The sequence below is a fragment of a genome, unplaced genomic scaffold, assembly GCF_019419815.1.
Source record: "Pyrus x bretschneideri cultivar Hongxiangsu unplaced genomic scaffold, Pyrus_bretschneideri_v1 Contig71, whole genome shotgun sequence".
Classification (NCBI taxonomy): Eukaryota; Viridiplantae; Streptophyta; class Magnoliopsida; order Rosales; family Rosaceae; genus Pyrus; species Pyrus x bretschneideri.
Genome location: NW_025999811.1, coordinates 193217 through 205100, shown reverse-complemented (window position 1 = coordinate 205100; position 11884 = coordinate 193217).

Genomic DNA, 11884 nt, shown 5'->3' with positions numbered 1-11884 from the left:
TTTTATTTTTTATTATTTCTTGTTCTTCCTCCTGCTTTAAACCCCATTTATAGATTTTATTTTTAATTTTTATAATCCACCTATATCACAGGTTAATTATTTTTATGTATCTATATGATAGATTCTTTGTCACATCCCCGCCCGGGCAGGACGACTTCCCGGGCCCGCTCCACCACCGTAGCACGATATTGTCCGCTTTGGGCCCCCACCACGCCCTCACGGTTTTGTTTTTGGGAACTCACACGAGAACTTCCCGATGGGTCACCCATCTTGGGAATGCTCTCGCGCGCTACTCGCTTAACTTCGGAGTTCCCATGGAACCCGAAGCCAGTGAGCTCCCAAAAGACCTCGTACTAGGTAGAGATGAGAATATACATATAAGGATCACCCCTGGGAGATGTGGGATGTCACAATCCACCCCCCATAGGGGCCCGACGTCTTCGTCGGCACACACGCGGCTAGGGTTAGGCTCTGATACCAAATGTCACATCCCGGCCCGGGCGGGACGACTTCCCGGGCCCGCTCTACCACCGTAGCACGATATTGTCCGCTTTGGGCCCCCACCATGCCCTCACGGTTTTGTTTTTGGGAACTCACACGAGAACTTCCCGATGGGTCACTCATCCTGGGAATGTTCTCGCGCGCTACTCGCTTAACTTCGGAGTTCCCATGGAACCCGAAGCCAGTGAGCTCCCAAAAGGCCTCGTGCTAGGTAGAGATGGGAATATACATATAAGGATCACCCCTGGGCGATGTGGGATGTCACATTCTTTTTTATAATCAACGTGTCACAAATTAATGTGTCTTGCTTGTAGGTATATTATGTTTTTTCCTACCTTTTAGTTAGGTTTCATATCTCGCTTACAGGTATAATATATATTCATATATTTGTTACTTGAGTTAAGGTAAAATATTTTGTAGATAATTTATGTTAGTATATTAGTTTTTGTTGTTGTAAGATATTAATTAGATTTTTTTGGAGTTGAAAAATGCATAATATTAGAAGATTTTTAATTGATTTTTAATATTTTAAAAAAATATAAAATGAGTATAAAAGAAATAAAAACATGTAATTAGATAATTGGACTCACTCCTAAAAACCATCTATGTTTTTGGACCTAGATCTAAAAGCCCCATTTATTATCTATGTGACCAGCCTAAGACCTAATTTGTTTGGGCACCGCCAATGCCATGTCATCTTTAAATGTATGTCCCTAATGGATTTGGATCCTCTCCCGAGCCCAAGGAGAGGATCCTCCTGATCAAGAACTGTGGACCGTTGGATGAAGTCTATAATTATTATAATTTTAAAAGGACCCTCTTATTTGTAGCCGTTGGATTCCCATAACCCTTGGTCAGGAGGATCCTCTCCTGGAGCTCAGGAGAGGATCCAAGTCTGTCCCTAATTGTCAATTAGGAGGAAAGTACTACTTTACCCTTTCATGTCAGACTTAACATCAACTTGACGGAATTGACAAAATCTTGTTAAAAAGTGAAACGAATCCTGAGTTGAGGTTCTATTCCATGGGGCATTTCAAAAATAAGCTAATAATTTATATAAATTCGTGAATTACGCATATAACTTTACATATTCTTATTTAAACATTAAATGCATATACAAAAAAATTAATTAATAATATTTTCATCGTGTTTATTTAAATATAATTATACATGTATGTATTTTTCATGTACCATACTCATTTCCTATAATATAGTGTTGTGATACTAAACATCCAAATTTTTAAGATTTCACAGTTTTCATTTGTATACTTGTATTGATACTGTGAAGTATGAACCCTTTAGAGCTCCCGGAATATATTTTCATACATTGCTACGCTATACAATTACAATTTGTGACTCAATTAACCACATCAAATAAGAGAACGACACATGAACATTAGCTCAATATGTTAGATTTACTCTTAACGTCGTGAATAGACCATACTGTTCTACCCAGCAGGTCCTGAACCTTCAAGCTCATGTATGTCAAGCTGTCCTTCGACCCATATCCCCCACTCCTGTGCCTTTTCTAGCTCAAGGAGGAAGAGGTCGACTCTTTGGAGTCTTCCTTGGGTGTCTTACACTCCGAAGCATTTACCTGCAACATGCCTACTGTCAAATTATCAGAGAGACAAGCCAAAGTTCACTTCCAATCACATCGATATTGTCTCCAACTTGTTAATTACCACCTACACAGTTCGACATGTGTGTGTTTTATCACAAAAAACTTCAGTATTAGTTAGAGTGAGGTTGAGATATTTAAACTCTTCTTTTCTCTGCCTTTATTCGATGTGGGTATATCAACATGCCCTTTCACGTGAGACCTAATTAGTGGGTCACACATTGGAGATCCACACATCAGCAACTATGTGGAGTCAAGAGGACTCACCCAACAAGCGAGGCCAAGGGACCCACCATCATCGCACGGGGCTAAGCCACCAATTACATGGCAGTACGAGTCCACTTCCTGACTCTGATACCATGTCATATTATCAGAAAGATGGGTCAAAAGCCCACTTCCAACAACAATGATGTTGTCTTTAACTTGTTAATCACCTCATGCATAGTATGACATGTGTAAAGTTTATCGCAAAAAGCATAAGTATCAGTTGGGGTGGGTTAGGATATATAAACTCTTATTTTTCTCTGTATTTGGCCAATGTGGGATAATTAAATTGAACACACCCCTTCACGTGGGACCCAATTAATGGGTCACACGTGGCAAATCCACACATGGCAAGTGGAGCCAATGAGACTCACCTAACAAGCAGGGTCAAGAAACCCACTATCATCACTCGAGACCAAGGAGACACCCATTACATGATAGTACGGACCCCGGCCTTTGGCTCTAATACCATTTTGAAACCCGAAAAGTTCCATAAATTTATTAGAAATATTTATTTAGAGTTTTAGATGCCAATTTTATTGGTGATTAACGGTGCAGCGTGAAGGCTTGAGGTGGTGCCTGTTTTTTTTCATATTAATGCAAAACATGGAACCTGGAGGTGGCAAGGGTGGATATGGATATATGTTTAAGTGCTTAATCACTTATATTTTTTATGTGTGTGGTTATAGGTTTGATGAATAAGCAGTATAGGTTGTTTAGTCTTCATAAAAAAAGTGGCTGCGTGGAAGGCCTTTAGGACACCGAAACCATCCAATTGGAACTAAGTTGATGCTGGCTTCCTTAACCGGAGCAAACGTTCCTGTTTAATATTGTGCAGCGGAATTGGCTAGTTTGTGTTAGACAAATAAGGAATATGGTTGGAGTCCTTGTGTAATTGTATATAATATTATTATTGGAAGAATAAGCCGTCCTACAGCCGTCAAGCCGTCCTACAGCCGTCCTACCTTGTCCTACCTACACACTAGCCGTCCTACAGCCGTCAAGCCGTCCTACAACCGTCCTACCTTGTCCTACCTACACACTAGGACGGCTACCTTGTCCTCTACAGCCGTCCTACCTTGTCCTACCTACACACTAGGACGGCTACCTTGTCCTACCTACACATTTGTATCATGTATATATATCCTTGTAATCTTGTAGAGAAAGACAATGAAAAAATAAGCATTCTCTTCCATTTGCATTCTCTTCCATTTTTCCACATTCATGTATCAATAACAAATATAATTTTTAGCCTACATACCTTTTTCTACATGGTATACAGAGCAGGTTTATAACCCTAGCCCTAATTTTTTTTTCGGCAGCTTTCTCTGCCGTTCCCATGGCTGTTCGTGGCCCGTCCCGTCCCTCCTCTGCTCGTCCTCCCCTCCACTGCACCTACTGCAATTTTGATTATCATACCCGAGACACCTGCCATAAACTTCATGGCTATCCCGTTGGCCATCCCCTCCATGGCCAACCGTGGTGACCACCGCGCCGTGCCACTGCTTCCAGTTCTTCCCGCAGCTATGCATCTTCCAGTCCTCCCCAACAGCCACGGTTTTCTGCTTCCCGGCCCCATAATTTCACCCAGGCCCATCACGTGCAAGGCACCCAGGCCCCCGCCTCCTCTTCTACTCCAGCGACCTACCAAGTGCACGGGACCCAGCCCACTTTGCATGACTTGCAGCTTGCCATGCCTGACCTCTCTGCCAAGCAGCACTCCCGTGTTCTAGCTGCTCTACGTGACACCACCACCCCTCCTCAGGCCAATGCCGTGCTCACTACTGATTTTGCCCAAGGTTTGTTACCTGTCACCTCTCGTCATGGTCAATGGATTCTTGACAGTGGTGCTACGGATCATATTACTTCTTCCGCTTCATGTTTGGTTAATCGTTCTCCTTCACATTTGCCGCCTGTTTCTTTGCCTAGTGGTGCTTCTGCTCCCATTACTTTTACCGGCACTCTTCCTTTAAATTCCTCAGTTACTTTGAAGGATGTTTTATGTGTCCCTAATTTCCGAGTGGACCTTTTATCGGTTGGTAAACTTACAGATGGATTATCGTGTTCTATAACCTTCTTTCCTTCTTGGTGTGTTTTGCAGGACTTGGTTTCGAAGGCGATGATTGGTGTGGGTAAGCGACGTGGCGATCTGTATTACCTTGTGGCCCTTACCTCTTCTCTCCCCACCCGTCAACCTCTCTGCAACATCATTACCATCCCCTCCTCCCTCTGGCATAGGCGTCTTGGTCACCCCTCCTCCACTCGTTTGCAAGCTTTAGCATTTAGCTCTCTTAATTGCACTTTTGATTCTAGTCATATTTGTGATGTTTGTCCGTTGGCAAAACAAACTCATCAATCTTTTCCTTTGAGTTCAATTTCATCAACTTTCCCTTTTGCTTTAATTCATTGTGATATTTGGGGCCCGAATCGTCAATCTTCTCTTTCTGGTGCTAATTACTTCTTAACCATTGTGGATGATTTTTCTCGCTTTACGTGGGTCTTCCTCATGAAACATAAATCTGACACTCAACAATTAATTAAGGATTTTTTTGCTTATGTCACTACCCAATTCCGCACTACCATCCAATGCATTCGTACTGACAATGGTGGTGAATTTTTATCTCTTCGTAGTTTTTCTCTGATCATGGGGTGCTTTTACAAACTTCTTGTGTTTATACCCCCCAACAAAATGGCGTTGTTGAAAGAAAACATCGTCATCTTCTTGAAACCGCTCGCGCCCTTTGTTTTCAATCCCATCTTCCTATCAAGTTTTGGGGGGAATGTGTTCTTACCGCTACTTATCTCATCAATCGTCTCCCTACCCGTCTTCTCCATCATAAATCCCCATTTGAGGTTCTCTTTTCGAAAACCCCATCTTATGACCACTTCCGCGTCTTTGGTTGTCTGGCATATGCCACCTCTGTCACTCCCACCACCAAATTTTCCCCTCGGGCTCATCGTTGCATTTTTCTCGGTTATCCTCATGGACAAAAGGCCTATACCCTTTACGATCTCGACAATCACCGCATTTTCACTAGTCGAGACGTCATCTTTCATGAAAGTACTTTCCCTTATGTCGTTTCTCACCCTCCTATTCCATCCTCTTCGCCTACCCTACCCATCCCACCCCCTCTGGACTTTACATATAACCCACCCCTTCCTGCCCCGACGCCTCACCCTCCTCCACCTTCCTCCCCTTCCACGCCTCCCACAGATTCCCTTGCTGCCCCATTACCCGTTCCTCTCCATGCCCCTGCCCTCTCGGCATCCCCTCCTCCCCCCCCCCCCGCTACTTCCTTACCTTTCACCCTTTTACCCACGGACATCCCTACCCCCCCCCCCCCACTACCTACCAATCCTCCCATTCCCCGCACCTCTTCCCGTGCCCATAAACCTCCATCCTATTTAAAAGACTACGTTTGCTCGCAGGTGATTCTGCCATCCCATCCATCTTCGACTTCGCAACCTGGTTCTACACAAGGTACGCGATATCCACTTTGTAATTTTCTCTCTTATCACCGTTACTCTCCCAGACATTTTTCTTACATTAACTCTGTCAGTCGGACTGTGGAGCCTTCCTCCTTTGCCGAGGCTGCCACTGACCCCAATTGGCAACGTGCTATGACTGAGGAGCTTCAAGCTTTACATGCTAATGGTACTTGGACTTTAACTTCCTTGCCCCCTGGCAAAATTCCCATTGGTTGTAAGTAGGTGTACAAACTCAAGCACAATTCCGACGGCTCTATTGACCGCTACAAAGCTCGTTTGGTTGCTAAAGGCTTCACTCAGGCTGAAGGTATTGATTATCATGACACTTTTTCTCCTACTGCTAAGATGATTACGGTGCGTTGTCTTCTTGCTCTTGCTGCTAGTTAGTCTTGGTCTCTTCATCAGCTTGATGTTAATAATGCTTTCTTACATGGTGACTTACATGAAGAAATCTATATGTCTCCTCCTCCTGGTCTTCGGCGACAGGGGGAGAATCTTGTGTGTCGCATTCACAAGTCACTTTATGGTCTTAAGCAGGCTTCTCGCCAATGGTTTGCCAAATTCACTAGTGCCATCATTTCTGCCGGTTTTCAACAATCCAAAGCTGACTATTCATTGTTCACTAAAAAGTCTGGTATTTCTTTCACAGCTTTGCTCATTTATGTGGATGATATTGTGATTACAGGCAATGATGCTAGTGCCATTAATTCTCTGAAGTCTTTTCTCCGTGATCATTTTCGGATAAAAGACCTTGGTGATTTAAAATATTTTTTGGGTATTGAGGTTTCTCGTTCCAAACAAGGGATTTATATTTCTCAACGCAAGTATGCATTAGAGATTCTCAAGGACTATGGTTTTTTGGGAGCACGACCCATTGCTTTTCCTATGGATGACACAAAATTATTTGATAAAGGAGAACTTCTCAAGGATCCTGAAAAGTATCGACGATTAGTAGGTCGGTTAATATATCTCACTATCACTCGGCCGGATATCACCTATTCTGTGCATGTTCTAAGCCGTTTTATGCACGAGCCAAGGATATCTCATATGGATGCTGCGCTTCGTATTGTTCGTTATTTGAAGGCTACTCCAGGTCAAGGTTTATTATTTCGTTCTGACAACCAGACCAAGTTAACTGCGTTTTGTGATTCTGATTGGGCAGGTTGCCCTATCACTCGCCGTTCGACTACTGGGTATTGTGTATTCTTGGGCGGTTCTTTGATTTCTTGGCGGACGAAACGACAGAAAACCGTTTCGCTCTCTTCAGCAGAGGCGGAATATAGGGCCATGGCAGGTGCTTGTTGCGAGATAGTTTGGCTTCGTTTTTTGTTGAAGGATTTGAACATTCCTTTGGATGGTCCTTCCATTTTATTTTGTGATAATCAAGCAGCGTTACATATAGCTGCCAATCCTGTTTTTCATGAACGAACTCGTCACATTGAGATGGATTGTCACTTTATACGAGATAAGATTGTAGATGGCACAATAGAGACCAAGCATGTGGGTACGGCACAACAGTTGGCAGACTTGTTTACCAAACCTCTTGGGAAAGAAAAGTTTTCGGGTATGTTACGCAAGTTGGGAGTTCTTGACATCCACTCTCCAACTTGAGGGGGAGTGTTAGACAAATAAGGAATATGGTTGGAGTCCTTGTGTAATTGTATATAATATTATTATTGGAAGAATAAGCCGTCCTACAGCCGTCAAGCCGTCCTACAGCCGTCCTACCTTGTCCTACCTACACACTAGCCGTCCTACAGCCGTCCTACCTTGTCCTACCTACACACTAGGACGGCTACCTTGTCCTCTACAGCCGTCCTACCTTGTCCTACCTACACACTAGGACGGCTACCTTGTCCTACCTACACATTTGTATCATGTATATATATCCTTGTAATCTTGTAGAGAAAGACAATGAAAAAATAAGCATTCTCTTCCATTTGCATTCTCTTCCATTTTTCCACATTCATGTATCAATAACAAATATAATTTTTAGCCTACATACCTTTTTCTACAGTTTGCATGCAATGCATGCAACCTTCTAAGGCCTTTATATTATAATATATGTGTGTGTGTGTGTTTAGCTAGAGAGAGAAAAAGAAATAAAAAGAGGGAGCTACGGTTCGATATATGGGAATCGGTAGAAGGCTTGTTGATGAGTATATATACATCTATGTGGAATTGTTCATGGAGCACTATAGTGTTGGGGCATCCCAGGGATAAATGTAAGGCACAAGGGAACATTAGGGCAGAATGGCTGATTTAAGAGTCGCGTGGTGAGCTACATATTTGTAATACCCCATATTTAAAAAAATGGTTATATATATATGTGTATGTGGGTAATTATTTTTTTACGTAATGATTTTATTAGATTTATTTTATGCAAGAACCTACTTGCAATATGTAAAATAGTTTCAATGTAAAATCCTTTTTGCTACAAATTATTTCAAAAACTAGCTAGTATTATTTTATGTTCATATGTAATTAGAGATATTTTTAGTTTGAATTGGAGAAGGAGATTATGATGAGTTTGGCTTGATATTTTTACCAAATAAGAGTGAGTTGGCAAGTTTGTAATCATTAGGAATCTAAGAGTTAAATGTTTGGTGATGATTCATCCCCTCCAAAATTGGAGAGGTGGGATTCATAATCCTTAGACTTTGAACGTGGTTTTGAGTATTTGTCCACATGCATGGGAATGATTGCTTCCACTTACAAGATGTCCAAGTGTTGCAACACAAAGTGAAATGTGTCCTTAAGGCTTAATGGAGGATTCCATTTCTTCATCCATAAAAGCAGGGGGAGGAGGGAAATGGGGGAAGAATCAACACACACCACCAACAACAACACACAGGGAAAAAGAAACAAAACCTCATCTTCTTCATGGACCACTCTCCCCCCACCATCCTTTCCTTTTCTTTTACCTTATGTAAAGGCTCTAGGCCATCTTCAATGCCTTTTTTTTTTTTTTTTTTTTTTTTTTTTGTAAATCTCTCTTACATAGTGAAAATATTAATGCATATGCAACCCTAGTGGATGTAGCCAAATTGGTGAACCACTTAAATCTCCGTGTTCCTTTGTCTAATTGCAATAAATTTGAGTTAGCAAACCATTTAAACACTGAGTTATTAAATACAAACATAATGGTAACATATTGCTTATCATTTACATTAAAGATTATTATTTTGTTAATATTATGATTATATTACTCTTGTTACTAATCAATTTGATTTATGTTGAAGCTTATAGGCTTGTTAAAGAAAATGTGAGGCGTCGGGTGCAGGGCTTGAATATACAAATTGATTGATTATAAAATAATGAAATCTTGTATATGACATGCGTCGGGGGAAGGGCTTGAATTCAAATATACAATTGGGTGTCAAGGGAAGTGCATGTTTAATAAAGTGGAAACTGAGAGTTTAATTATAAAAATTAGGTTAAGGGATGAGCGGGAGTTAACTCATATTCTAAGGTATTCGGAGCCAAGTGGTATAATAGGGAGTGAGTACATCCATGCATCTCATGAGTGTGTGTGTGTGTGTGTGTGTTTCATGCATTCAAAAGAATTGTTACAATATAATTATTACTTTGTTGGTAGTTTTTGTTGTGAATTAATTTGTGTACTATTTTATTTCCGCTGCGTATTTGATACATTTTTATGAAAGATTTTGTTGATGGTGTAATCGTTATAATTTTTTTTTTTCACCATATCTTGGTTGTAAAATTTATTTCTATAGCTAAGATATGGCTCACACCCTAACTTGTGAATAGTCTTTATTCGTGGGTCGGGGCGTGACAATATTATGGAGGATAACCAACACGTGAAGGGACGATGTGATATGGCATGATACATCATAAAGACTTGATATGATTATACGATGTTATAGTGTGAGTAAAACAACACACTTGACTAACATATTACATATTATACTTACTGGGCGATGGTGGTTGTCACTCACCCTTCACCCCTCATCTTTTATTTTACAAATGAATTATTTGGCAACACAGGTGATAGACTAGATGAGGTTGTGTTAGACGAGGAATTTAAGGCTTTTATTTTTATACACCCTGTAAACATTTTGGAGTTATTTTTATAAGAGAAGTTGTTAGTACTCTTATTTTTACTTTTACCCATGCATCGTGCGCATGGTCGATTTTTTTACACGACTCCAACTCCGGAGCGTGATAACCATGTCAAATTATTAGAAAGACGGGTCAAATGTCCACTTTCAACAATACCGATACTTGTTAATTGCTACCTACGTAATCCGACAAGTGTGGGTTTTATTACAAAAGGCTTTGGTACTAGTGGGAGTGAAGTAATGATATTTTAACTATTGTTTTTTGTCTTTACTCGATGTGGGATATTTCCACACGTCCCCTTATGTGTGACCCAATTAGTGGGTCACACGTAAAAGATTCACACATCGACAATCATGTGGAGGCAAGGAGACTTACCTAGCACGCAAGGCCAAGGGACCCACCATCATCGCACGGCTGGCCTATGCATTACATGGCAAAACATGTCCGCTCTCTCACTCTGATACCATGTCAAATTATCAGAGAGATGGGCCAAAAGCCCACTTCCAACAACTACGATATTGTCCTCAACTTGTTAATCACTCCATGCACAGTACGAATGTGTGAGGTTTTATACAAAAGGCCTCGATATCAGTTGGAGTGGAGTTGTGATATATAAACTATTCTTTTTCTCTATCTTTGCCCAATGTGGGATATTTGAACACGCCCCCTCACGTGGACCCAGATCAATACGCAGTTGAGTAGGTTGATCACGAACGCTACCCCATAGAACACGGACATATGAGTTGATACCATTACTATCTATAGAAAGATATCGAGTGTGAATCTATAGGGTCACACGTGGAGATTCACACATCGGCAACAATGTAGAGCCAATGAGAGTCACCCAACAGGTGGGGCCAAGGGAGAAACCATCATCACACATGGCTAAGGAGACCCACCTCATCACGTGGCAATACAAGCCAGCTCCCTGACTTTGATACCATGTCAAATTATCAGAGAGACGGGCCAAAGACGACTGCCAACAACACTGATATATATTGTCCCCAACATGTTAATTATCACTTACACAATCCAACATGTATAAGGTTTTTATCACAAAAGGCATCATTATTAGCTACAGTGGAGTTAGGATATTTAAACTCTCTATTTTGTTGTCTTTGCCCAATGTGGGATATTTCAACACCTACCACCAGAGACTTACTTTACTGCTTGCAAAGTCTGCACCACACCAATAGAACGTAGCGGTTTGTCTAGCATGCCTTGCAACCTCACCTCCCAGCTACCTGGGATGAGTTCCTTCTATAAATAGCCAAGTCGAACAAGTAGATCGGTAATCGACACTTATTACTTAGCATTTTCTCTGTTCTAGCTTCCCTCAAATTATTTCCGACTCAAGCATCAGAGGCCCCTTGGCAAATATCCTCCCCCTTTTCTCCAATGTTCGTCAATTAAGCTAAGTTTGATTTCGTCAATCCAGCATTCGATGGAATTTGCATCCATGCTACCCGCCTTGTGAAAGTGGAGGTAATATGTATGACAAAAGGCTTGGGCATAAAGAAAAAAACAAAACAAAATGGAAGGGCCTAAGAACACTTTTAGACGGGCGCAGAATTTGTCCGAATATATGAGTTATTCAGGAAGGCCCTTATCATCATCATCCATCAATGGATGATTATAATTTGAAAAATAAAATATATTTCCTTGAGCTTAATCAACCAAAATTTTGCTTTATACAAAAGATTCTTGAAATAGTTATTTGACTTTGTTTAGTTGTTGTTTTAACTTTTCTTCAACGGGAGAGGATAAGTCAAGGAATCTGGCTTCTTTGCCCTCCTAGTTCTCATACGCTCTCGTCTTCTTTTATTTGTGCGGTCACGATTAAGACATGTCAACATTTTATATAACTATTACATTTTGTTTATTATCTCTATATAAAAAAAATTAATATAAAATATTAACGTGAGT